General features: G+C 43.4%; 1 protein-coding gene across 3 annotated transcripts in view; it reads right to left on the reverse strand.

Annotated features, from left to right (window-relative positions):
* Positions 1–27,254, reverse strand: part of PDZD2 (PDZ domain containing 2) — a 249,938-nt gene that overhangs the window by 206,605 nt on the left and 16,079 nt on the right. Inside the window, exon 1 of one of the 3 annotated variants that reach the window (XM_087715378.1) lies at positions 6,822–7,033. The exons of the other annotated variants lie outside the window; for them this stretch is intronic. The gene's annotated coding sequence lies outside the window, so the exon portion shown is untranslated. Of the gene's footprint in view, positions 1–6,821; positions 7,034–27,254 lie in introns of those variants that run through there. 3 annotated transcript variants of the gene reach the window in all.

Genomic DNA, 27,254 nt, shown 5'->3' on the forward strand with positions numbered 1-27,254 from the left:
CACTTGGCCTTGTTTTCGGGGAGGTCTTATTATTTTTGAGGTGCAGGAGGAGGCAAGCGTGGTCACCTCATGGCTACTGCTGTGTTGCAATATTTTCAGGGAGGGCTTATTTTCAGGGGAGGGCTTATTTTAGCACATGCACTCAAAAACCTGTTTGGGATTATTATCTGGGGAGATCTTATTTGGGGGGGAATAGGGTAGACCTTGACATATAGCAATAGCAATAGTAGTTAGACTTATATACTGCTTCATAGGGCTTTCTAAGCGGTTTACAGAGTCAGCATATTGCCCCCAACAACAATCCAGGTCCTCATTTTACCCACCTCGGAAGGATGGAAGGCTGAGTCAACCCTGAGCCAGTGAGATTTGATGACCATTATTTAGCCAGGCAATTACAGTTATAAGTCATGACAGTTGTATAGCAGGATATAATGAGAGCAACCCATTTTTTTATGCCTGTTACATCACTGTGAGACACTGTAAATGGCCATAAATGCAGACTGTTTGATGATCAACCAAAATAAACTCAACGTAACTGGGGAAAGGGGGCATTGGAACGTCAGAATCATAAGTAGCTTTTGGAGGCTTCCCCTGTAACTTTGAACAGTGGCTAACAGACCAGTCATAAATCGAGGACTGCCTATAACTTCTACCTGACAGAGCTTTTATACAAATCCTGAAGAAGAAACAATATTTTAAGGCAAGATTCCAAAGATGTTTTACCTATTCCTAAATAGGAAAGTTAATCACACTTATTTTGAGGTCACTGATGTCAACAACACTGAAATTAGGAAACTGTCATAGTCTAAATAAATACTTTCACAGAATGCTCGATTAAAATGGGAAACAGTCCAAGAGTTGGATCCCAGAATAACTATACTTAGAACCAGTTCTGAAGCTGTCCCAAGGATTGAAATATGAAATGTTATTAATGCTAGTAATTCAGCCATTCTTCATTCATGCAGTGAGAAGGATACACGCTCCCATGCTGCTGTGCAACAATTGTCACTTTGACACCAGACGAATGAGAGTCTTTAATCTGTTCCCTTGTCTGTCGGGCTGAAATCTGAGCACAGCATAAACTGCGGTGCTCACGAATTGCCTGTAATTAAAGATGATCAATGAATGCTTCACTTCCACTCCATTTACTGCTGAACTCAACACCAGGATGGAAAGAGAGGCAGGAAGGAGAACATCACTATTCTTGGATGAGCTAAACTGAGTCACAAAGAGTTCCCGTGGTCCATGCTGCACCACACCTTCAACCACAGGAAGACTGGTTTTAAAAATGTCCCCCAATCTGACATCCGATTGCTGCTGAACAAATGTGGAGATGTTGCACCTTTAAACCATTTGGAGCATGGAAATAATTAATATTAAAATTTGCAGATGCTAACACTTGCTTTTTATGTTTCTTTTCAATTTTCTGGCTCATTTAAGGAGCACAACTAGCCAATCTCAGCCTATGTTAAAAAGCTAAAAACCTGGTTTGTACTTGAACAAAGAACCACCAGAAAATAACGAAGACAAGATTGAGAAGTTAAAGAACATCTTGAAAGAGGATGACAGTGAACAACTTCCAGTGTACTTTTTTATATACACTGAGAGCTTATGCACCAAAGACAAATTCCTTGTATGTCCAATCACATTTGGCCAATAAAGAATTCTGCTCTGCTCTGCTCTGCTCTGCTCTGCTCCTGCTCTATTCTATTCTATTCTATTCTATTCTATTCTATTTTATATTGTTGCAAAAAACTGTACAGATTTCTACAATATTTACACTACCAGTTTCATTCATGTTCAATCTTTATATTCTCAACAAATATATTTAATGGTATACCTGTCTATCATTTTTCATGGGCAACATCTTGTAAAGTAATTGATAATTCAAACACATTCAAATAAATTAAAAACCTCCTAGAAATCTTTGTTGATTGAATCAGGCTGGAAGACACAGCTAAAATCAACTCAAGAAGAAACTGTGTTCATTTTTGTGAGGAGGAATTCCACCAAGATCGAGTAGCACAAAAATCACTCTAACTTTGGGGTGGATTTTAATGGGGTTAAATGAGGAAGGAGCTTAGAGATGAAGAGATAAGAGAATAGCAGATCTTGAAGGAACCTTGGAGGTCTTCTAATCCATCCGCCTGCTCAGGTAGGAAACTCTATACCATTTCAGACAAATCATTGTCCAATCTCTTCTTAAAAACCTCCGGTGTTGGAGTACCCACAACTTCTGGAGGTAACTCATTCCACTGGTTAATTGTTGTCACTGACAAGAAATTTCACCTTAGTTCTAGCTTGCTTCTCTCCTTGATTAGTTTCCATCTACTGGGCAACAGTTGTACAAGATCTTTTCTGGAATCATGGAAAGCTATAGCTGCCATCAACACAGATATGCAGGGACCAAAATGGTCAAATAAATGAAACCTCTGTTATGACAATTCAATCCATTTTATGAACTTGTGTCTGATATGGCAACACAACTCTGAATGGACGGAGCACACAGAATATCACAAAAAAACATCTTAAGGTCCTCATATTTACAGTTGGATCACTATTGTCAACTTGGTACCCTCTGGATGTCGTGAGCTTCATCTTCCATAACCCCTAGCCTGCAGGATCAAAATTTTAGCTGAGAATTATGGTCATAGAAACAGATCAAGAAGGTACCAAGTTGGGGAACGGAGCTGTAAATAAAGTCAGTTTTGATTTGAGCTTGGCTCCTTTAACATATGCCACTATCTTGACAAAAAACCAAACTGTTGAGCCATTGCTATTTTCCAGGATGCAACTGTACCTGTGGCCTGTCTTTTCAAAATTAAATGGCTTAGTGATCCAGTAAGCCACTGTTTTAACAACAGCTTGAATAAATGAATAAATACATTACAAAGCTGTAAACAGTGGGCATACAAGCCTCAGTGGTTGGATGGATTCACAAACATAGTAAATCTAAAATGAACAAAGCTCAAATATAACTTGGCTTGCTGCATGATCCAAACCACTTCTTGTGTTCCTGTTTATTACTTGGACTATGAGGATTTTGGCTGAACCAGGTTTTACATTCTCTGCCAAGTGCCTAAGGTAACATCAAACCAATGAACACCGGTTCTATGGTTTATTCATGCATTTTTTTCCTTGCTGCAGGCTTTGTTGGTAGGAGTGACACGGTAAAATTAGGTTACAAGCATTTTTGGACAGAATGTTCTTCTTGAGGTTGACTGAATGCAGCCGTCTTCCCAAATCTGGTGCCATGGTGGCTATGGGTTCCAAGTGCTTATGTTTAACCCTTTTCAATCGTGACAGTTTGGATGAGGCTAAGCTTGGATGTAGGAAAGCTAAATTGTTAGCACATTGCTGGAAAGGTGCACTTTACAAAGATACAAATGTCTACAGATCAAATATAGAAAAGAAGGGGTATGACAGCAACCACGAACACCAAAGCTCAAGTCAGAGAAGAACTGGAGGTTTTTAAGAGGAGATTGGACTGCCATTTGTCTGGAATGGTATAGGGCAGGGGTGTCAAACTCAAGGCCCGTGGGTCGGATTCAGCCCGCTGGGTGCTTAGATCTGGCCCACAGGGACACCCTGGAAACAGCAAAGGACTGGGCCACAGTGCCTCTGCCAGCCGAAAACAGAGACCCTCCTGAGCTCTGTTTTCAATGGCAGAGGGTTGCGGGAGGCCTTCCCAGCCGAAAACAGAGATTGGGAGCCCGTTTTCGCTGGCAGAGCGCTCGGGGCACCACAGGGGTTCCCGACAAGATTGATGTCAAGCTGGCCACACCCATCCCGCCAGGGGTGGGTTTCTCGCCCCGTTCCAACCGGTTCGGTTGGAACGGGGCCGGCGGCGTCCTCGTGCACGCGCGCGGTGCACGCATGCGTACTAGCGTCTGCGCGACGCTCCAGCTGCTCCTGGACGATCGCACAGGTGCTGTATGCGTCCTGCGCATGCGTGGAAGTTCAGAACTCGTCAAAACCGGGTAAGGACCGTGGGCGGGTGGGCGCGCCCTTCGCCGTTCCTGGAAGTTACTTACTTCCGGGTTCGGCGACCAACCGGTTTGCAGGGACCGCCACGAACCGGTTGAAACCCACCCCTGCATCCCGCTAGGTGAAACACAACCCTGATGAGGCCCTCAATGAAATCAAGTTTGACAGTCCTGGTATAAGTTTTCCTGCTTTGTAGGGGATTGGATTAGAAGATCTCCAAGGTCCCTTCCAGCTCTCTCCTATTTTGTAATCTGGAAGGATTCTTTTGACTGAACGACTGTCCCCTTTTCGAGATAGGACAGATCTTTCTGACTGTGTAACTTTACCCAGGATTCCTAGGTAACTTTTTTTCATCAAATTTCCTTGCGTTCTCCAATCAACTGATGTCAGCCGCTCCCCCCCCCCCCCCGATGTCCAGCAAAGACCTTTCCATCTTTGCTACCAAAGACTGAGTATGTACAGGAAAAAATATGAACTTCCCATTAAGCTATCCAGCATGGTATCAGGATTTCTGGGCTTCATAATTCAATAAATTTGGAAGGTGGCAGAATGTGCAAGCTTCCCAGCTTATGATCTTTAATAAAGGGAATTCTTTTTAAAAAAAAACAATTTATTTTATTTTTAAGCAAACAAACATAGACAAACATAAAACATAAAAACCCTCCTCCAGTTACATACAGTGTGCCGGTTGGTTACAAAACTTCTGTGCCACCTTACCAGAGTCATCACTTACAGTTTATATAAATTCTCATATTATCAATCCAATATATATGCATAGAATTATTATCATTATTAAACATTTATTTGATTACTGCAATTATTACTTCTTTTTATGTGAAATATTCTAAGTCTAGACCAGTGTTTCTCAACCTTGTCAACTTGAAGATGTCTGGACTTCAACTCCCAGAATTCCCCAGCCAGCATTCGCTGGCTGGGGAATTCTGGGAGTTGAAGTCCAGACATCTTCAAGTTGACAAGGTTGAGAAACGCTGGTCTAGAATAAGTTTGTATTATGGCATTTCATCACACCATCCAGTAATATAACCATCCATCTTATAAAGGGAATTCTTGACACAAATGTATTTAAGGAGACGCTACTGTCCATCACAGAGATAGATGCTAAACAGCCCTGAGCTCATCCCCTCATCCCGTCATACTTTATTTATGCATTTGTTTATTTGAAGCAGCAGCATGCATACTAATAACTCGAACTGTAGAGCTGGTAATATCATTCCGAAAATAAGACTCCAAGACTACAAACTGATTTGGCAAAATGCTGCTCTTAACAATAAGAATACTTCTGAATAACAAGACATTGAACGAATCCCTGCTACTTTTTATTACCAATCCATATTTTACTTACAGATAGTCCTTGCTTAACAGCCCTAACTGGGGCTGGCAATTCGGTTAAGTAAAAAAAAAAATCGCATAACTGCCCTCTTTAGCGAGAGCATTTCCAGCCACTTCAGTTATGGTCATTAAGTGAATCCCCTGCATTCATTAAGCAAAATATCGCAGTGCTATTTGTGACCTCCTGCTGGCTTCCCCATTGACTTTGCATTTTGGAAGCCAGTGGAAAGGTCACAAACGACAATCATGCAGGAATTTGTGACAATCGCAAATGTGAGACAGTTGTCACACTGCAATTATGGGACCCCCAGGGACGCTACAATGGGTTTAATGCCAGTGGTAAGTCTCTCTTTTTCAGCACTGTTGCAATTTTGAACAGTCACTAAGCAAATGTTTGTTAAGTGAGAACTATCTTGTATTTGTTTCATACACAATTCTTCTGCCCACCCACTCCCTCTTGTGGTGTCACTTTGAGCCAAAGACACACCAAAACACAGCACTAAATAGCAAGCATGCTTATAAAGTTTCATTTCATAGAGCCCACCCCCTGCAAACTCAACGTTATCTATACAAATATAGTCTTCACATTTTGTAGCAAAATTCACACTAACTGAAGCACTGAATAAAAATCTCCTCTTCCTACTGGAGCAATCCCCATCCATTCTGTAGAATACACCCATATAAACCCCCACGCACATACAACAAGGCGAGTTTCATTAAAGCAAACATCTCACTTTCTGCACTAAATGTTATCACTATTACTTTGTTAAGGTCCATGTGGGATAAGAACCATCTGGTACATCCTTGGGCATTAGCATATACAACTTTTGGTAAAATAATTGCTGGTTGCAATTGTAAAATATTCTCAGTGAAATGTTCGCTGCTTTTGGACCAATAGCCTCGATCTATCTAGATTTGCATTCTTGAAAATTTAAAACCAGCAAGGGACAGAGAAGGAATTTGTTCTGATTTTTTTGAGGATTCCAACATCCAATTTCTCCAAAATCTCTGATTTTCCTTGAGGCTGCTATCGCGGCGCTGCCCCCTCCACGCTCATCCCTGGCATCATCAGAACTTCACGAGTTCCGATGCACCTTCTCAATTTAATCAAAACAGACCCAATCTGATCGAAAACGTTCCTTGCAAAACCACAACCGAAGCGAAAGACACTGTCTTTCAAACGCTATAGCTGCGGCGCGATTTCATAAACTCAAGTCATTTTAAACCACATTCTTCAAAGACTATGCAAACCGGACATTTCCCACAGCCATAAACAATCCCTAGCCATAATGAAAAGATTGAATATTACCTATTTCACCGGGGTTTACCTTTCGGAGGAAAGCACCACTGACTGGCGTGGGAGCTGTCCTTTTTAGTTACATAACTTTTTTTTCTTTTCTTTTTTAGCTTCCGTTTTACCCAGAAGCGATCAAATACTTGCCCGTTTCTCCGAGAGACTTTCACCGCCCGTCCGTTACTCCTACCTCTTCTCCTTTTTTAGATCCCCCTGGAGGTTTTTCCTTCTCTCTTCTTCCTCTTCCTCCTCCTCCTCTTTCTCTTTAAAAGCCTTGCTTGCTTTCTGTGGAATTTCTTTAAGGAGCAGCTGGCATCTCCGGGGTAATCGGTGAGCGGGTGGCTTAGAATCCTGTTAAGTCTATTAATTAGTTTAATCGCTGGCTGGCACCCGAGACGAAGGGGGGGGGAGAGAGAGGGAGAAGGGGGGGAGAGAGTGAGAGGGAGGGAGGGAGGGAGAGAGAAGTGGGGGGGGCACTTAAATACTCAAGGAGCAGAATTCAGCAGCTGTTGCTGCTGTTGCTGCTGCTGGCTTGGCTTCTGCTGTGGGGGGGGGGAAGCTCTTTTTCCCCTCAAATGGCTTTGTTGATCCATGGGGAGGAGTGGGGCGAAGTAAAGGTTTCTGGAGCGGCTTCATTGAGTTTCCAGAAGGCGGAGGGCGTGTTTTCCCCTCCTCCTCGAGGCTTCTGGCTAAAGGAAAACAAATAGATCGCGAGGCATTTCTGACGCCGCTGTCAGTTGCAATGCGCTCAGCTGTCAAAGCGGCGCACACAAACACACACACATACACACACACACACACACAATCCCCTCCTCCTCCTCCTCCTCCACAGCCACCACGGAGAGATTGGCAGCCTCAGCGGGCAGAAGCCCGAGAGGGCTTCCCCACCGGACAGGTGAAATCTCTCACCTATTCCTGAGTCGTTGTTGAAGCAGCAACAGCAGCAGCAGTGAGAAGAGCTGGCCCTTCAAAACAAATCCCGCCAGAGAGGGGAATAAGCAGATCCTCAGCTGCTTTTGCTGTCAAGCCGAGAAACATTTTAGAGATGCTCGAAAGGGGGGGTGGGAGAAAGAAGAAGAGAGGGGGGGGAAATGCCAGGGCCAAGATCAGTGCGCCCCTATGGCTTTCCCGCGATCTCCTGGCACGGCTGGATCCCAACTAACCTCAAGAAGCCAGGCTGGGGCAGGAAAAGGGGGGCTGGAAGCGATCCTGGAATGCGAGGGTCAGAGGAGACCTCCACCTCCACCCCCCCCCCACCTCCAGCCCAGCTGGCTGAGTGACAGGGCCTGATCTGACCGCACCGCTCAAGCATTTCCTTTCCACCTTCCCTGCGCGCAGTTCCCTCCTCCCTTTTCGCTGCTTCGACTAACTTCAGCCGGCAGGATCCGTCCATTGTCCCCGTCCGTCCGTCCCGTCCCCCACTCGGGAGGGGGGCACAGCCTTTTTTTTTTACCCGCTCCCCCCCCCGCGCCCCCTCCCCGGCTGCAAAGTGATTAAGAAGCGCGACCGAGGCAGCTTTAAGCTGCTTATAGCGCTCGTCCGCAGGGCTTCCCGCCTTGACGCAAGAAGCGGCAATGCTTTTTGTTGCGTTGAGATTTACTACACGGTCCCGCTATGGGCTGGCAAAGGCGGCCCTCCTGCAACTTTTGTCAGGGCTGTGCGACCTGGGCAACGAATGGGAATGGCCGGGAGCAGTGGTGTATTAACCATTAAGCCAGGGATGTCCAAACTTGGGAACTTTTAAGACTTGTGGACTTCAACTCCCAGAATTCCCCAGCCACTTCTGGGAGTTGAAGTCCACAAGGTGGCTGGGGAATTCTGGGAGTTGAAATCCACAAGTCTTAAAGTTCCCAAGTTTGGACATCCCTGCATTAAGCAGACTAAGCACATGCTTAGGGCCCCAGGCCCAAAGGGGGCACCACAAATTTGAGAAAGAAAGAAAAACCCAATGAAGATCTTTCCTGACAATTAGAACAATTAATCAGTGGAGCAGCTTGCCTCCAGAAGTTGTGAATGCCCCAACACTGGAAGTCTTTAAGAAAATGTTGGATAGTCTGAAACGGTATAGGGTTTCCTGCCTAGGCAGGGGGTTGGACTAGAAGACCTCCAAGGTTCTTTCCAACTCTGCTATTGTATTGTATTGTATAATTTGTATAATATGTACAAAGGAAGGGGGCACCAAGATTTGTCAGTGCTTTAGTGAGCCTTAATCTGCCACTGGCCGGGACAAGGTCCTCCTCACCAGAGAAAAACTGAGCATCACAAGCTCTGGCCTAACATTCCTCACACTCTTAATTGCTGGATTTTTGTCTGGAGGGAACCAATTCCCCAAATGGAAAGGACTGTGGAAGGTAAAGCTTCTGATTTTAATTATTTTTCTCCCGCCTCAATTATTATTTTTTACATAAATCAAGGCTCCAGATCAGTGGTTACCAATCTTTTTTTTTTTTGGCCTAAGCATCTCTAAAATCCTGATGACCACCACCCCCCCACATACAAGTCTTACTTTACTCAACTCTACTCACACAGAGGAAGCCTAAAAGGCCATTGACTTGGTTTAAACAAGATTCAAATTGCCCCCATTGGAAATCAAATTGCCACCCTGTTGACCGTGGGCCCCACCTTGGGAACCACTGCTCTAGATAGAGAGACAGATACAGATTAAGAAAGTTGGAAGGGACCTTGTAGGTCATCCAGTCCAACCCACCGCCCAAGCAGGAGACCCTATTACATCATTTCTAACAGATGGCAATCCAGTCTTTTCTTGAAAGCTTCCAGTGATGAAGCTCCTAGAACTTCCGAAGGCGACTTCTGTTCCATGGGTTGAATGTCACAAATTTTTCCTTCCTCCTTCTATTTACCCCAGAACAACAAACCTGTGACATGGGTTGGGCTGAGAGAGGGTCACCCACCTGGCTTTCAAACCTAAAGGGAGGATTAGAACTCACCATCTCCTGGTAATCAGGCCAAAATCACCCAAGCAGCTTTCATGCCTAAAGTGGAACTATAACTCATTGTCTCCAGGTTTCTAGGTTGATGCCTTAACCCAGGGGTCTTGAAACACCTGTCGGTAGACTGGAAGAGGTCCACAACATGTCGGCAACTGGGCCACTCAAACACTCATAGCCCCATCTGCGGGATAAAGGCCGCATGCAAAACCATGGCCCCTCCAGTCCGTGGGAAAAAACTTTCTCCACAGAACCGGTTCCTGGTGCCCAAAAGATTGGGGGCTGCTGCCTTAACCATTAGACGAAAGTGGCTTTGGGCCTCTTGCAATTATTTAAAAGCCACTTGTATTTTTTTTAAAAAAAAAACCACTATTCTGTTTTAAACTTCCTATGATTGAGTTGTGCGAGCGAGCCTAAAGGCTGGATTCGCATTTGGAATTAATCTATGGTTTGTTTAATCATAGTTTACTCAATCTGTTCAAATGGCTTGGATCTGTCCAAAATGCCAGGCGATGAAGGCATGGTTTCTAATTGTTGCATTCCTATACCACCCTAAGCAATACATAGGGTAGCAATAGCAATAGCAGTTAGACTTATATGCCGCTTCATAGGGCTTTCAGCCCTCTCTAAGCGGTTTACAGAGTCAGCATATTGCCCCCAACAATCCGGGTCCTCATTTTACCCACCTTGGAAGGATGGAAGGCTGAGTCAACCCTGAGCCGGTGAGATTTGAACAGCCGAACTGCAGAACTAGCAGTCAGCTGAAGTAGCCTGCAGTACTGCACTCTAACCACTGCGCCACCTCGGGTACATACATGCATGCATACGCAAGGCATATGATCACACTGTTTACTTATTCATCACATTTTTGAACTGCCCATCTCCCTCACAGAGGGACTTTGAGCGATGTCAATGCAATATTAAAATATATATGTAAAAGAAGAGTTAAAAATCTAAAAAGGCAAGAGTGATTAAAACTCTGTTAAAAATTAATGTGAAGGCAACGGGAGGGCTTTCGGGATGCTAACTGTGCACTGCGCAAGCCCATTTTATGACCTTGTGAAAACAGCCAAGAGCACAAAATCCCTATGTGTAATTAGAATGCAGCCAGAAACTAAACACTGCCTTCAACATATCCTTAAACTACACAGTGCGTTTAATTCTGGACATTGCGCTTCAAGGAAAATGTCAGTCAACGGAGGATAAAAATGGCCAAGGCTATGAAAATAAGATCTATGAAGGAAAAACAGACATGTTTGTCTCAAGAAGACCAGGGAGAAGGGAATCTCCCAGTGTGTGTTTCCCTCAAGTAAAATTGATCTAAGATTCTGAAATGCAAAAAACTGGGCCACCAACAGGTGGCAGCAAAGACATAGAGATTTCTATTTCCTGCCACCTATTGGTAATACAGAAGCTCTCTTCTTTAAACTATGATTGAAGATGCATTAAATATGCATATTTACCAAACATTTGGATGATAATTGCGGCAGGAGTTAGTTGGTGTTTGGTCTGCTTTTCAGATTGGTTGATGTAACTGAGACTTTAAAAAAAACAAACATGTCTTTTAGGATAGCTGGTTTAGGGAATTGTTTGTAGATGGATAGCTTTTAAGACTGTTTTAGTTGTTCTTTTGTAAACTATCGTATTTTTCAGAGTATAAGACGCACCCTTTCCCCCCAAAAAAGAGGGTGCATCTTATACACTGAATACAGTATTTTTGGCCCACTGAAATCCTGCCCCCTTTGCAAAAAATGGACCTCCAGAGTGTTTGGGAGGCCTGCAAAGTGCTCCTGGGGGCTGGGGAGGGCAAAAATGAGAAAAAAATGTGCCATTTTCTCCTCATTTTGGGGGGGGGCAGCCCCCAGGAGCACTCTGCAAACCTCCCAAACACTCTGCATGCCCACCGTTTTTGGCAAAAAGGGGCGGTTTTTCCTAAAAACAGGCTGTTTTTTTCTTATTTTTGCCCCCTCCCCAGCCCCTAAGAGCACTCTACAAGCCTACCAAAGCTGTGTGTGCCTTTTTTTTTTTTTTTTTTTTTGCAAAAAACAGGGCATACAGAGGTTTTGGGAGGCCTGCGGAGTGCAAAAACTTTTTTTAAAAAATGTACCTCCAATCAAATTCAAACAAGATGTCATAGCGGTCACTTCAGGCGTCGGTGTCAGGGTTCCAAGTAACATACCCCCAGCAAACAAAACTCTGAGGCAGGTAGATTCCTCAAACAATCGTTTTATTGGAAATGTCCTATTGGCATGGGATGGTGAAAACCAACTTGAAATGTTCCTGCGGTTTTCACCTAATTAAAAGATTTTCACTTTTGAGATTGTTTTGAGAATCAATCACATGGTCCAATCAGGATACAGTCCAGTTGCTAGGTGACTTCAGTCCCCTCCTTCCAAGCACCTGCTGGAATGACCTTGGTTCCCAAGAGAAAGTATTTTGTTTTGGCTACAAACCCCAGCTAACTCTACTCCCCCTCCCTATCCCTTAGCTCCAGCTGTGGCAGCACTGAAGCCTCAAAATGGCCTCAGTCAGGTCAGCTTCAGGGTTGAAAGCAGGTTTGGTATGCAATTATGTTCCATTCCCAGCCGGTTATCTTTGAAGCCCATCTTGGAGAGAGACAATGAAGTTTCATTTCCCTTGAAGCATCCCCTTTCTCATCCAGTCTCCTTTGAGATCATCGCATCTGATACTGAATGGTTGCGCAACGCAAACATGACATGGCAGCTGACATTGGCTGTAGAAAGGAGGCCAAAACAATTGCACTGTTGCCCCAATACAATTAATTCCCATTAATTGCCCTGGCCTGCTTGCACACCTGATTAAGTATATAAATACAAGGCCAGAATTCAGTGACAATTCTTCTCTCTAGATAAGCCTATACTTGGTCTTTCCAGCTGCTTCAGCGATTCCATAGTCTTCAACAAGAACTTGCCATAACTCCTGGTCTCTCAGAACTCTAGACCAGGTTTCTGAACTTAATATGCCTCAATTCAATTTCCTACTAGAGTAAAAACTGGTGCTGGATTTTCATAGTATAGGATTTCTACCTTTGGTATAGATCAGTGGTGGCTAACCTTTTTGTTGCTGCGTGCCAAAACCCATAATGCAATGTGCGCAATCATAATACAATGTGCGTGGGACTCCTCCCATGCAACCTAACCCCCACGCACCCCACGCATGCATGCCCAACCCCCCTGTGCTACCCTCACCCCGCACATGTGTGCACGACCCCTTGTGCTCCTCCCACCCCCCAGACATGCACCTGTGACCCCCGCATTTGCATCCCATCCCACACACACCACCCCCGCGCATACGCATGCATCTCCCGCATGCACCCTGTCCCCTGAGCATGCATGGCAGAGACCAGAAAACCAGCTGGCTGGCGGGAGGCCTACAGCTGGGGTGACAGTTTGCGGGCTCTGTGTGTGTGCCATAGGTTTGCTATCACAGGTATAGATATTCATCTGTAGCAGCACTGTGGACTGGCTAGATCTACAATTGACCTTAATCTTAAGGAGCATAGTTGGGTCATCAACAGCTTGATGGGCCTCCTACCCATTTTTGGGCACAGTTCATAAGTCCATTTTTTTAGCACCAACATAATTTCAAGCACTGAACCAACGGTCAAAAGTTGAGGACTATCTGTACTTTCTAACTACTTACTGTAAATCTTTAGGTCAAAGGTGAGTAAAATGGTACCATTAAAATCAGTACCCTGTTGATATATCCTCTGACATCTACTTTACTTTACTTCATTTTATTATAGATTTTTTTTTAAAGTAGAAGTTACTGCCCTGCAAAGCAAACTGCTCGGTTTGATATCATTATTTCATATCATTATTTATAAGAATACAACTGGGTCCTGGGCACTGTTCCCTCTAAGGTGCGCGCGTGCGTGGCCGCGCACATGGAAAGAAATCCCCGTGCAGAAGTTTCTAACTGCCGCGCAGAGATTTCTACCAAAGCAAACGTGGGGAAGTCCTTTGCAGGCGGCTAGAACAGGCCGCCCGCAAAGGACCTCCCCAGACTTGTTTTGATGAGCCGCCAGTCCTCTTGCTTCTTCTCCTTCACCAGCAAAGCTCCCGCTGGCTTCCCGGCCCATGGCTTTGGCGTCTCTCCCTCCACGCGGAGCCCCTGAGCTGGCTCCCGCGTTATCCCTCCCCCTTCCTCCTCTGCCGTGCTTTTGAGGCCGCGGGAGCTAGTAGGAAAGCGGCCGAGCCCTCCGCCGCTTTCCTACTAGCTCCCGCGGCCTCAAAAGCACGGCAGAGGAGGAAGGGGGAGGGATAACGCGGGACCCAGCTCAGGGGCTCCGCGTGGAGGGAGAGACGCCAAAGCCATGGGCCGGGAAGCCAGCGGCAGCTTTGCTGGTGAAGGAGAAGAAGCAAGAGGACTGGCGGCTTTGAAATGCAACCCCTGCCTTGGTCCCGCCGGCTGCGGATTTGATTCGGCGTAAGTGGGGGCCGAACACATGCTGAGCCGACTTTGCGCAGTGAGGCGGAGTAATTCAACCCCCCCCAAATAACGTGTGTGTGTGTGTGTGTGTGTGTGTGTGAGTGAGTGAGAGAGAGAGAGAGAGAGAGAGAGAGAGAGAGAGAGAGAGAGAGAGAGAGAGAGAGAGAGAGAGAGAGAGAGAGAGAGAATTGGATCAAAATTGGTGGCCAAAGGAGTGGAGGGAGGGAGGGAAGGAAGGAAGGAAGGAAGGAAGCCCTCCCCCTGTGAAAAAAACTGAAGATGGAGCAGTGAATGAATAAACCATAAAAGCAACAAACAGTTAATGCGTAAGTAAGCTGAGGAGGAAGTTCTCAACTAAGGAAGAAATATTAGAAAGAAATATAAAAAGCTCAATATGCCAAAACACTTATTTTAGTCTTCATTTAATTACTTGTATTGTAGTCTGATGTAACATCTTTTTAAAGTTAACGTTAGAAAAGATAGGGTACAAAACTTAAATAATAAAAAAATGTACATTCATTTTGAAAAATAAATGCAATACTTGATTAATTTCATATCTTTATTTAAAATAGTTTTGGCATGGCATATGATTTTATTGACTCAGTTGGAAATGATGTGGATGTTGTATCTGACTCTGAGGTATATATATTCTTAAGTAACATAACATATAGCATATTGTCCAAACTTGCTAGACTATTTAATTGATCTTACTACTTTAAAGGGGGAGAGTTTCATGATAAATTATTTTATTACATTTATGTTGCATTTATATATTATATTTATTACATTTATATTTCACATTATATATTTGTATTGTTATTTTAGTGTTTATTGTCAATTTTGATAGATATTATATTGATATATCAATACTGATTTTACTCATACTAAATAACAATTACTGCTATTATTTATCAGCATCAAATATTTACAGTTTTTAATATTGAGTTAGTCGTATTTTAGAATAATAGGATTATCTTTTAATAGGATAATTGGCAAAATCTAATTCACACGTGATGGGTTGCATTCCAAAGAATGTGAGAGGACAGGTTGCCTGCAAAATGCCAGGCCCAGGACCCTGTTGGTGCCATGTCTCTCTCTAGCCAGTCTAACAATGTAAAAGCTGAGCAGAGAGCCTTTTTTTTTCAGGGTGAGCGGAAAAGTATAGTGTTTGAGTGGCACTTTTCATGCCTGGCATTCATCGGGTTCAAACCTCGCTCGCAATTGGCGCTTGACGCTTGGAATGTTGCGCAAATGTCCAGCAGACGCGACAGCAGTTCAAACTGTGGCTCTCTTAGGTGCTCAGGCATGAAACTGTGCCGCTCACACACTGTACTTTTCCGCTCACACTGAAAAAAAATTAGAGGGAACATTGGTCCTGGGTAGGGCATTCCTCAAAAATAAAGGAAATTAAAACTTCTTGGAAATGTTGTGTCCATATGTCTCAAAAGAAAAAAAGATGATAATAAATCCGAGTTTTACAAGCCATTCCTTGGAGTGATGTGGCTTATTTGGGTTTCTTTGGCTTCTTTGTGTTGTAACATGTTTTTCACCTGTGGCCACCTTGACATACTTTAGCCCCACCCTGGTTGAGATTTAATGGTTTAGATTAGCGTTCTCCGATCTGTTATTTTCTGGAAATGCTGGACTGAAAATCTTACAATCTCCAACCACGAGGCTTTCTGGAGATAATGAGATTTGTCATCCAGTTCACCTTCAGGATTGAGAAAGGCTGGCATAAGAAAGACTAATAAATACTTGCAGAGGTCCAAAAGCAGCTGTAAAATATTTAGTAGTGGGCAGACTGTGGTATGAAATACTATTGTTATCTAGGCAATTCCCTTAAGTATCACAAATTAAAGATTCTTAGTTATTAAACATTAACTATAAATGCCATAGAATTTCAAACACGGGTACAATAACTTATGACTTACTTAATTACTTATGACTACGATTGAGATCAGAATTGCTAAGCAAGGTAGTTGTTACCAGGAGTGGGATCCAGCCAGTCCTTGCAACTACCAGTTCGGTGATCTAGATGTAAAATTAGCATCCGGTTTGCCCGAACCGGTCCGAACTGGCTGGATCCCACCCCTGGTTGTTACGTAAGTCACATCCAAGACCCGAGTGCTACTATATGATGGGGCGAGGTCCCCCAACCTTGCAGTTTGAAAGTGTGTGATCGCAAGTAGATAAGATAGGTACCACTTCGGATTGATGGGGACATGAAAGGAGCCCTCTGTTAAGTAAGCTCCCGAGTACGTTCAGAGAAGCGTTGTTAGAGTTGTGTAGCAACTGTATGTCTCAGCATACAGAGACACTGCAGTTTAAATAGGCTTTTACTTTCGTGGAAATAGAGGTATCAGAGTCCATCAAACAGTCCAAGTCATACACGGATAAGACAATCAGTCATTAATGTCTTTCAGTTAACATAGTCCAGTATCATATAATCAGTTCGGCAAACAAAGTTTGCTAACAGTTGCAAAACTTACAATAGCTCACGGCACTTCCAGATCAGCCCAGCATCTAATGAACAGAGAGCTAACAGTCATTCTGGCTCCCTCTTATGGCCAATTGAGGAAAACAGCAACCAATCACATTTTACAGTATGATTTAAAGAAACAGGTTATAGCATTGCTATATGATTTATATATTGCCAACCCAACTGTTAGAATTATATTCCTAACACCCTCAATCGGGCTTCTGCCGGACAATAGTGTGTCAACCCTGAAGCTAACCAGACCTGGTCTATTACTTGGAACCATGACATGGTGATGTCACTGCCTAATTATTTTAACCCGGAAGCACTCATGTGACCTCAGGACATTGCAACCATTGTAAATATATACTGGCTACCAAGCACCCACATTTTAATCAAGTGACGGTGGGGATGTTATGACAGTCATAACTATGAGGTTTGGTCGTAAGTCACTTTGTTCATGTCATTGCAACTTTGGTCGCTAAACAAATGGTGGTAATTTGAGGACTACTTGTACTGAATGATATACATTTTCAAACAGTAGTAAAATTTATGTAGAATCACTTTCAAGTTAATGCCTCAAGCGAGGGTTAGCAAAAAATAATAATTAGCCTACAAATATATCGTACGATTCCCGCAGCCCCATGAAACTATATTGCATTCTTACTCCATTGTTATTTAAACATGGTGGGAACCTGTTTGCTTGCATTAGAGAAAAACATGAAACCAGCTTCAGAAGTGGAATGTATAATGGGAGAGAAGAAAGAAAGAGACGCAGAGAACATTCCCATGGCACAACATAAATAATGCATTATTTTACGTGAATTCTTTGAAAGATCTATTGCCAACGAAGGCTGACAAGAAACAGACATGCAGGAACTTCCTCTTATCGGGACCTCCTGCATCTGGAATTCACTACTTAAGAGTCCATGATTCATGTGACCCGTGAGAAGGAGCCAAAAATCATGCGTGCAAATGCTGGACATCTCCAAACGAAAGCTCAGTCTCCGTATTTACTTATTTATTCATTTATATCCCACTTTTATTATTTTTTGCAAATAACTCAAGGTAGCGAACGCATTCAACACATTTTGCTACTCCTATAGTTGTGAACAACCTCCTTGCTTTAACCCATGAAGTGTCTTCTCCAAGATGGTGCCCTTCAGATGCATTAGTCTTCTATTATCCTTAACTAGTATCTTGAAAGGTAGTTGAAAGAGTCAATTAACCATTAGACTCATATAATGTTGAGCCATACAAAGTTGGCTTCTACATTATGACAAGCAAAGGATGGATGCAGTGGGGGAAGGTCTCTTCTGGATTTGGTGTACTCAAAACATCATTTGTACTAATTTAATGTTTTACAGATTTGAACATGTAATGCATATTGCAGTAAGTTTATTTCTATATTTCCTTAGAATCGGTGGTGGGATTCTATTTTTTTACTACCTATTCTGTGGACGTGGCTTTGTGGGCATGGCTTTGTGGGTGTGGCTTTGTAGATGTGGCAAGGGAAGGATACTGCAAAATCCCCATTCCCTCCCCACCCCACGAACCTGCTTTCCAGCTCCATTCTTCTGTTCAGAACAACAGAAGATTAGCTGGGAGGCTGGGAGGCAGTAGGGGCGGGGCCAGCCTATTTGCCGGTTCTCCTAACTACTCAAAATTTCTGCTACCAGTTCTCCAGAACCTGTCAGAACTGGCTGAATACCACCTCTGCTTTGAATACATAGGAAATAAAGAAGAAAGTCCGAATTGCCATGATTCAGCTTGCTTCCATTCTAACCCATCTACACATATGTTAACATTCATGAAGATCTACTGGGGCCGGGGGAATGGGGGGGGGGGGAGAAGTGAGAATCAGACCAATCAGACCTGTGTCTGAAATAGACACATCACACATTAAAGCAGGAGACCACAGTACATAGGCTCTCATGTAGCACCCAGCCACACAATATGCCACCCCATCCACATTGTATACACAGGACTGAGGCCCAGGGAAGACTGGGAGGAGGAATTCTGGGAGTTGAAGTCCACAAGTCTTAAAGCTGTCAAGTTTGAACACTCCTGGGTTTTTTTTTCTAAAGGGTTAGGGGTGCAAGGGTCTTGTAACTTGACAGCTTTAAGACTTGTGTGCTTCAAATGCCAGAGTTGCTGAGCCAACATTTTGGTTGCTAAGCAAGAGCATTATTAAGTGAGTTTCACCACATATTACAAGTTGGCAACACCCACCCAGTCACATGATCGCCAAGCTACTCCCACTCGGTCACATGGCTGGCAAGCCACTCCCATCTGGTCACATAGCCGGCAAGCCACTCCCACAAAGCAGGCCACACCTACAGAAGAGGTTCTAAAAAAAATTGGAACACACCATTGCTCTGTCCCCACTACCACCACTGGTCCACAGAGCTGGAAATGTTGAAGACCACTGCTCTAATAATTCAGCTTTTACCCCAGGCTCTGGAATACATCAGCAACATGATCGCTTGATGTATTTGATGGTTTGATAAGTGTTTCTTCCAATGCAAGATGTTCTTTCTGTTGTTTTAGATACTGTATCTATCAATCATCTTGAGTTGAAATGGTAGATAGGACTTGGAGGCCTTGAGGGTTTGGGGCCAGAGGTTCCCCACCTCTATACTAAGCCATAAACTAAACCAATGAACCGAGTTTACACAAGACACCAGACAAATATGTGATTGGCTAATTACTGGCATAGCATACCATGCAAGCACAACCAATAACTTATTTGTGTTCATTTCTGTTTTACTACTTAATAAACACACACAGTTTGTTCCATCATTTCTTTAATTTCTTCCTAATATTTGTGTCCCTGAGAGTATGTCTTTTACTCAGTAAAAAACATGCACATCACATTCTTTGTTCATCTCATGCAAAGGTCAGGATTGCAAAAAAAATAAAATAACCCACAGACATTTATTCTCCAAAGAGTAATTTCAACACACACAAAAACACTATTTTTAACTCGGGTTCTGTTTCATGTTAGAAGTCGCCTACAGAGAGCATATAACCAAAGGGATCACAGCTATCGAAAGGTTATTTGCGTTTTTCCTTTTCCATTATAGAAAATAGTAATTATAATTTATGTTTTCCAAGAAAATTTCTTCAGACCACACACATGCTGTGCTCTTAAATTTCTGCCATATTTATCATCACCAAGGAATGTTTTAACTTAAAGACTGCAAACATCCTAGGATTCGTGGGACGAGCCTTGGTCATGAGACAAAAAAGTATTCAACATCCACTGTTGGCCAAGTGCCCCATTGCATTGCAGGGCATCTCCAGATGGCTTCTCACCTGTTCCTAGGCATTATTTGGGTACCAACTTGCTTGTCTCATCCCAATCTGATCCTCATTGGTCTGCTATGAATTTCCCCCATCCCTTCACTAAGAGACCCCATCTCTCCAAAGCTTTCACATAGAAGTGATGCAGTGGTGGGATTCAAACTTTTTAAATATCGCTTCTGCGGGTGTGGCTTTGTGGGCATCGTAGGGGAAGGATAGTGCAAAATTCCCACTCCCTCCCCACCCCACTAACCTGCTTTCCAGCTCCCTTCTTCTGTTTAGGGCAACAAAAGAAGATCAGCTGGGAGGCTGGGAGGCAGCAGGGGCGGGGCCAGCCTACCGTATTTTTCAGAGTATAAAATGCATTTTTTTCTCTCAAAAAAGAGGGTGAAAATCTGGGTGCGTCTTATACACTGAATACAGCATTTTTGGCCTCCTGAAACCCCGCTCCCTTTGCAAAAATGGCCATGCCTAGCCTTTAGGAAACTTACAGAGTGCTCCTGGGGGCTGGGGAGGGCAGAAATGAGCAAAAAACGGAGTGTTTTTTGCCCCCCCTCAAGCACTCTACAAGCCTCCTAAAAGTTATGCATGCCTCTTTTTTGACGAAAAATGGGCCATTTTTGGGAGGTCTGCATAGTGCAAAACCTTTTTTTTTTAATTTGCCTCTTCAAAATCTTGGTGCATCTTATCCTTCGAAAAATACAATATTTGCCGGTTCTCTGAACTACTCAAAATTTCCACTACTGGTTCTCCAGAACCTGCCAGATTGAATGCCATCTCTGAAGTGATTGTAAATTCAAAAGTTCTTACGTTACAACAACCCTTCTCATCCTAATGCCTTACTTATCTGCTAGGACTACAAATCCCAAGGTTCCTAGCACCCATGGTCCTTTTCCAGCCTACTCTCAGGCTCAGTGAATAGTACAGAACCTGAAAGGGCCACTGGACTTAATACTTCTACTTACCTGACCCTCAATTCCTGCCATATTACAATGTACATCCTGATCAGCGAAAGCTAGAATGGTAAAAAAGAACATCTGCAAATATACAGCGAACCATGCTAATTTAAAGCAGGGACAGAAGTAGTTTTCAAGTTTTCTTTTTGGAACACTTTTGAGTGCATGATGTATTAAAACCCTCTGCCTGATTCTGAAGGTCTTGCCATCTGAATACCATAATTCTTTGGCATCAATTCTAATTTTTATTTTTTTTTAGCTATCACTTTCACTGCAACGTAAGTAATGAGTGATTTAATTCCACGGCCCTCTAACCACATTATCCAGTTTTATTTGTATGATGAATTTATGATTCAGAGTTTCCTGCTTTCCCTGAGCTCTTGTGCTTCTTTCCTAAACCTTCAATTCCACTCTATCAAAAGGAAACATGTGCCAAACACATGTGCTTCCTCCCTCCCGCCTCAAGCTGTAAAGTCCGCTGTGGTGAAATCCAATTGTATGACATTCCATCAACCACAGTGGCTCAAGGTACAAGAAAGGGCAAGATACAAGTAATAAAAATGGAGGATACAGGTAGCCTCGACCTACGACCACAACTGGGTCCAAAATGTCCCTTGGTAAGGAAAACAGTTGTTAAGTGAGTTTTGCTTCATTTATGACCTTTCTTGCCACAGAGGTTAAGCGAATCACTGCAGTGGTTGTTAATTGAATCTGACTTCCCCATTGATCCTGCCTGTCCAAAGTTCATAAACATTGATCACATGATCCCAGGACAACTGCAACCGTTATACAACTGCATTACTATTAGTCTTCTCATCGTTCCTATCACCCACCTCTTTCCACTTATGACTGCAGGACTGTAACTTTGTTGCTTGTATCCTTATGATTTATATTGATATTGATTGTTTCCTGATTGCTTATTTGTACCCTATGACTATCATTAAGAGCTGTACCTTATGATTCTGGATGAATGTATTCTATTTTATTTTTCTTTATGTACACTGAGAGCATATGCACCGAAGACAAATTCCTTGTGTGTCCAATCACATTTGGCCAATAAAGAATTCTACTCAACTCAACTCAACTCAACAACTCAACTCAACTCAACTCTACTCTACTCTACTCTACTCTACAAATGCATGCCAAGCATCCAAATTTTGATTTCGTGACTGAACGGATCCTACAACCATAGTAAGTGTGAAAAACCTGTCATAAGTCACTTTTTTCAGTGCTGTTGTGACTTTGAACCAAACGAGCGGTTGTCATTAAAATGAATGGTTGTACGTCAAGGACTACCTGCAAAATGAAGCATTCCTTAAGTCAGGCTTTTCAGTTTTAGGAAAAAGCGACCAACATTGTGCTACATTATGATAATCAGATAATCCCACCTTCTAGGATAATCAGGTAATTCTACCTTTCTATCTCATTTGATGGAAATCTGCCTTACTCTCTTGCTTGTGTTAATATGACTCACACAAATGTTTGCTGTAGAAAGATTAAAACAGAAAGATTAAAACAGTTTGTTGGCCTAGTTGTGAATCAGAGAAACTGGCCAAGCCTGGCGCTCTCTTGACATTTTAATCCACTAAGTGAGAGCATTGCATGTATCCCATCCAATTCTTAGTTTACATTATTCTTTTTTTTTTACACAAATAGTGTGGTCTTTAGATAGAGGGGCTACAAATGTGATTGGCATTACTGGAAAGTTTAGAGTAAATGAACTCATGAGTCATTCTTCTGAAACCCATGGTTTTTTGGCTCATCAAAGACAGAAACGACAAAGCATGCACCCTTTCAGTCCCAAGCGCCATTTCCCATTAATTTCAGGGTTACAACCGACCCTAAAATCTAAGGAAATTATGCGTGGGAATATCCCTCTCAACTGAAGTGGAAGGAAATACTTCTGAACAGAAGGAGCTCTAAGAAACATCAAAGCACTTTACTACTGTAAATGGTTTTGGGTCACCCTGACGGGACATTTTCAAAAACAAGAAGGCTTCAAATCCGGATGTTTTGTATTTGTGTGTTCCATGCGGTCTCGTGTGCATGAGATGTTCTCTGCGTGAGATGTGTCTTAGACAACTTTTTTATTTTATTTTAGAGTTGGAAGGGACCTTGAAAGTCTTCTAGCTCAACCCCCTGCTTTGGCAGGAGACCGTATATAATTGCAGACAAATGGTGGTCCAGTCTCTTTTTGAAAGCCTTTAGTTGTGGAGCACCTAAAACTTCTGAAGGCAAGCTATTCCATTGATTGATTGCTCTCTCCGTTAGGAATTTTCTCCTTAGTTCTAGGTTGCTTCTCTCCTTGGTTAGTTTCCCTCCATTGTTTCTTGTCTTGTCTTCCATTGCTTTGGAGAATAGATTGATCCCCTTGTCTTTGTAGGAGCCCTTCAAATATTGGAACACTGCTATCATGTCTCCTCCAGTCGTTCTTTTCGTTAGGCTAGACCAGGGGTGTCAAACTCAAGCCCTGGGGGCTGGATCCAGCCCGCAGGGCCAACCTGGAAACAGCAAAGGACTGGTCCGTAATGCCTCTGCCAGTGAAAACAGAGCTCGGGAGAGTTGCATGCAGCCCTCCCAAGCTCCGTTTTCGCTGGCAGATGGTTGCAAGAGTCCGTCCCAGCCAAAAACAGAGCTTGGGAGCCAGTTTTCGCTGGCAGAGGGCTCGGGTCACCACAGGTGCTGAGGTGGCGCAGTGGTTAAATACAGCACTGCAGGCTACTTCACCTGACTGCAGTTCTGCAGTTCAGCTGTTCAAATCTCACCGGCTCAAGGTTGACTCAGCCTTCCATCCTTCCGAGGTGGGTAAAATGAGGACCCGGATTGTTGTTGGGGGCAATATGCTGTCTCTGTAAACAGTTTAGAGAGGGCTGAAAGCCCTATGAAGCGGTATATAAGTCTAACTGCTATTGCTATTGCTAGGTGCCCCCAACACAAGTGACATCAAACTGGCCACGCCCACCCCGGCCACACTCACCCCAGCCCCCCAAAGCCCAACACAATCCTGATGTGGCCCTCAATGAAATCGAGTTTGACACCTCTGAGCTAGACATACTCAATTGCTACAACCATTCTTCGTATGTTTTAGCTTCTAATAATCATTCTTCTTGTTCTTCTCTGCACTCTTTTTAGAGTCTCAAGATCTTTTTCATATTGTGGTGACCAGACCTGGATGCAGTATTCCAAGTATGGCCTTACTTGATCCTAATATGTGGAAGTCCCCACACAAACATTCTCACCCAAAGTGGTCACTAAACTGTTAGGAAAACGAAAGTTTCCTATTTCAATCAAGCATTTAACCAAGCAATTAATATGCCCACATTCTGGCATTCTTCTGTATTCTTTGATTCCTCTGCAGTTTTGACCATCTCCATCCAGCTGAACTTTAAAAAATATTGAGAGGAAATGCATAACAAAGCTTTCTACTACCTCTACGGTATTCTTTCAAAGAGGCACTGGAAAGGGGACAGGAAATTATTCTACACAAGATCAAACTTCTACTCTGAGAGATCACAGAAGGTCCTCTGAAGCCACTAGAGGGAGACATAGCCACAGACTACCAGGTTCTTAAATTAGATCCTGCTTACTCCTACATAAGGATGAATGAATTTAAATTATGTGTGTGTGTGTGGTTAGTGTGTGTGTGATGTGTATGTGTGTGTGTGTGTGAGAGAGAGAGAGAGAGAGGGAGGGAGGGAGGGAGGGAGGGAGGGAGGGAGGGAGGGAGAGAGAGAGAGAGAGAGAGAGAGAGAGAGAGAGAGAGAGAGAGAGAGAGAGAGAGAGAGAGAGAGAGAGAGAGAGAGAGAAGATAAGTATAGGTAGAACCTCAACTCAATTCTGCATGGAGATTTCCAAAAATGTAAGCTCCTCCTTCCCCAGCAAATCAGAACTGTTGTTAGTTAGTTAGTTAGTTGCGAAGTCCTGTCTGACCCATTGCAACGCCATGGACAACGTTCCTCCAGGCCTTCCTGACCTCTACCATCCTCTGGAGTCCATTTAAGCTTCCACCTACTGCTTCGGTGACTCCATCCGTCCACCTCATTCTCTGTCATCCCTTTCTTCTTTTGCCCTCAATCTTTCCCAGCATTAGGCTCTTCTCCAGTGAGTCCTTCCTTCTCATTAGGTGGCCAAAGTATTTGAATTTCATCTTTAGGATCTGGCCTTTTAAAGAGCAGTCAGGGTTGATCTCCTCTAGGACTGACCGGTTTAATCACCTTGCAGTCCAAGGGACTCGCAGGAGTCTTCTCCAGCATCAGAGTTCAAAGGCCTCCATTCTTTGGTGCTCAACCTTTCTTATGGTCCACCTTTCACAGCCATACATTGCAACTGGGAAAACCATTGACCATACACACTTTTGTTGGCAGGGTGATGCCTCTGCTTAGATTTGCCGTAGCTTTCCTCCCCAGGAACAAGAGTCTTTTAATTTCTTGGCAGAAATTAATCAGAACTACAAGGGGTCATTTTTAGTCTACATTCTGAATAAAGAACAGTTAGTCCCTGACCTACGACCAAAATTGAGCCCAACATTTCTGCTGCTAAGTGAGACATTTGTTAAGTGAGTTTTGTCCCATCTCATGACCATTCTTGCCACAGTTGCTAGGGGAATTACTGCAGTTCTTAAGTTAGCAACGCGGATGTAAAGTGAATTTGGTTTCCCCATTGACTTTGATTAGATTAGATTAGATTACTTTATTTGTATGCCGCCCTTTTCCCTGAGGGGACTCAGGGCGGCTCACAATTCAAGGGGAGGGAAGGACAAACAAGTTACAAAAATGAAGACAATACATCGTTAAAAAGCGCAACAGTCATACTATTCGAGTGGGGTTGAAGTCTTTAGCCCCAGGCCTGTCGGGACAGCCAGGTTTTAAGGGCTACGCGGAAGGTCTGGAGGGTGGTGAGGGTACGAATCTCCACGGGGAGTTCATTCCAAAGGGTCGGAGCGGCCACCGAGAAGGCTCTCCTTTGCTGGTCAGAGGTCGCAAAACGTGATCACATGACCCTGGGATACCGCAAACGTCATAAATACGAGATGGTTGCAGGCATCTGAATTTTGATCATGCGACCATGGGAACGTCACAACAGTCATAAGCATGAAAAATGGTCATAAGTCACTTTTTTCAGTGCCGTTGTATCTTTGAACAGTCACTAAAATGAAAAGCCGACGATACAACCTGTATCAGCTTAGGGACAACTTTTTGCAAACCTGTTCGTTATCAGTGATACCATTTTAACAATTCAATGTGAGTTGAAGCGTATTCCTGCCATTCTGGCAACCCATCCATCAAACTTTTGTATTGCCACAGGCATAAATCTCTTTTGAAATATATGCTACTTCCAATTGTTTAATATTCATACCTGGCGACGGAAAAGGTACCAGGTGCTTTAGAAAACACCCAAGCAAGAGAGTTCCCATCTGAAAGAAACTGCCAAAGAACACTCTCCAAATAGCAATCAATTGCCATCCAGCTGGAAACAATTAGAAATTGTTGTTGCACATAGCTTAAGTCATCACATTGCAAGCGTCTAATACATACAGATGTGTCAACCTAATCATAAAGGCTGCCTTCATATCCTTTTTTTACAGAAAAGTGCCCAACCAAGCCATTTTAATAGTAGCTAAACAATCGGAGAAACCAAGTTATTCCATTGCTCCAACTGAGAGAGTCGTCTTTAGCATTCCCTACGTAGCTCAATTGCTATTATCTCCTTCATTCATTCATTCAACGAACTTGTATACTGTGAATCAACCTGGACTCACGCTGGTTTACACAAAACAGACAAGGACAACAGTTAAAGAGTTGGGAAAAATGTAAACAATAGCAACCGACAACGAGTGAAAGTGACAACGTACAAGGATAAATTATAGTAACAAAATTGAAAACTAAATTTGAAAAATGGGTAAGAAAACAAAAGAATATCAAGAAATCATAGAATAATAGGGTAGCTGGGAGATCCTCTAGAGTCTAGACCACGGTTGTCAAACCCGCTGCGTCATGTTGCTGTCACGTGATGTTTCGCAATATTTTTCCCCTTCGCGGAGCTGGGGTGGGCGTGGCCTGCATGTGACACATCCCCCTCACGGGCACTTCTGTTCTAGACCAGTGGTTCTCAACTTTTTCTTCACACTGACCCCCTTTAGATGCCTTTTGTGGCCACGGACCATGGCCACGGACCACCAAGACTTAATTCAATATTTAAATCATAACATTTCTTCAAAACTTCGCGGACATCCTATGATAACATCGCGGCTTCCCAGAGGTCCACAGACTACAGCTTGGGAGCCACTGTTCTAGACCAGTTCCTTCCCTGGGGTAGAAATCCTCATACAGTCCAGGCAAATGGGCTAACCAGTCTTTGCTTGAAAATCACCAGTGATAGAGCATCTATAACTCCAGGAAGCAAGCTATTAGTTACCATACTTTATTGTCATTGCACCTCGTACAACAAAATTAAATGCCATCTTCAGTGTGCATTATACATAAAAG

The sequence above is a fragment of the Thamnophis sirtalis genome, unplaced genomic scaffold, assembly GCF_051295495.1.
Source record: "Thamnophis sirtalis isolate CommonGarterSnake01/CBP01778 unplaced genomic scaffold, rThaSir2_p1.2 scaffold_5, whole genome shotgun sequence".
Lineage (NCBI taxonomy): Eukaryota > Metazoa > Chordata > Lepidosauria > Squamata > Natricidae > Thamnophis > Thamnophis sirtalis.